Raw genomic sequence first — 1,630 nt, 5'->3', positions numbered from 1 at the left:
TGGCTGTTGAATGTTGTAGCAGCCTGGGGTCAAAGCCCCTGGCTGCCACCGACGTACCCGGATAGGGAGTTCCGCAAGGAACGGCCTCTCCTGGCGTCTCAGGCAGGCTTCAGCCACAAGGTAGCAAGATGCAAGCGGTGCCTGGAGTTCAGGCAATCAGCTCTTAGAGTGATGTCAGCTCCAAGTGATTTCAGCTGGGCTTGCAAGGTACTTTGGCCGGCGCACAGAAATGAGAGCGGGAGCGCTGTGTAGAGGTTCCGCAGGGTTCTTTATTGTCTTCTGACAAGGGGAGTCCAGGGACAGCAGCATTCCAGTGAACTGGGTAAAAGTAGGGGGTTTTAGAGGCAAAGGATGGCTTGACAGAATCATCAGTGGTCTGGGGCTAAGGAAATAGAACCAATAGTTTTACAAGGAGATGAAGCGGGGTCCAAAGCGAGGAGAAGGGTCTCAGCCTAGTCACCGTGACTAAGCAATTCTTATCCAGGGGATAGTTCTCCAAGGAGGCCTTGTGAGGGGCCTTGCTCTCTCCACACAATGTTTTGCAATGTCAGGCAACACCATCCCTGGTCTCCTGTTATTCACAGAGTCCATCAGGTTGGTCAGGCACCATTTCTCCATGGGCAATCTGTGCTGGCAGTTCCCAATGCCTTTCCCTCTCAGTAGCTTGAAAGGCTTTCCAGGAGGATTTGCTCCATCACCTTCCCAGGGATTCCAAAGGAGCTGACTAGCCTGTAGTTCTTCTGCAGACCCTCCTTTGTGCCCATCTTTAAGACTGCTGTAATGCTCTTTGAAGTTCTCAGGAGCCACCTTCACTGGCCAGGCTTTTTTGAAGACAATAGACAGCTGCTGTAGCTTCCTCTGCTCCTCAGACCTGGTGTACGCCTGGCTCAAGAGCTCCCTAATTATTCTCGCCCTTCCAGACTGCTTCCACAGCCGTGTCTCTACATTCCTCCGACATAACAATGTCTCCACCAACCAACAAAAAAACCCCACAAGCTTTCCTAAGTGCCATAGGCTTTTAAAAAATGCACATTCCTAAGTACAGCCAAATCGTAAGCCCTCTCTACCTGGTCACCAAAACAAAAGAACAATTTCCACTGAAGTCCTAAGCAGCAGCAAGCCTTTACCCAAATCAAGCAAAAAATCACTCATGCCATAGCCCTCAGCCCGGTCAAAATGGAACCAAAAGTACAAAATGTCCTTAACTCTGCAGCCGCAAACAAAGACTTGTCCTAAAGCCTTTGGCAAAAAGTACCTAGTAAAACCCAAAGCCAACCTCTAAAATTTTAAAGCCAAAATTACCAAAAGTCTAAAGCCAACTACACCCCAACAAAGAAGAAGATCTTGGCTGCTTATAAAAAAGTTCAAGCTACCTCAAAAGTGATTAGCGCAAAAGCACAGCTCCTCCTAAGACCCCGACTACCAGTGCTAGGGTGAATGTGTAAAAGAAAGGTCCTCTCTACCCACCACGCCACCAATCCACATAAAACAAGTGAATCGCCCTCATCACACAGCGCACTTGTATCGAAAACCCAAATCACCCTGAAATTTTGAAAATAATTACAAACTGGCCAGAAGGTAAAAAAATTTTGGTCTTGCCAATAAAAAAAGCAAAAACAAGGGACCCAAA

The sequence above is a fragment of the Cinclus cinclus genome, unplaced genomic scaffold (genome assembly GCF_963662255.1).
Source record: "Cinclus cinclus unplaced genomic scaffold, bCinCin1.1 SCAFFOLD_40, whole genome shotgun sequence".
Lineage (NCBI taxonomy): Eukaryota > Metazoa > Chordata > Aves > Passeriformes > Cinclidae > Cinclus > Cinclus cinclus.
This window is presented reverse-complemented; position numbering follows the sequence as displayed.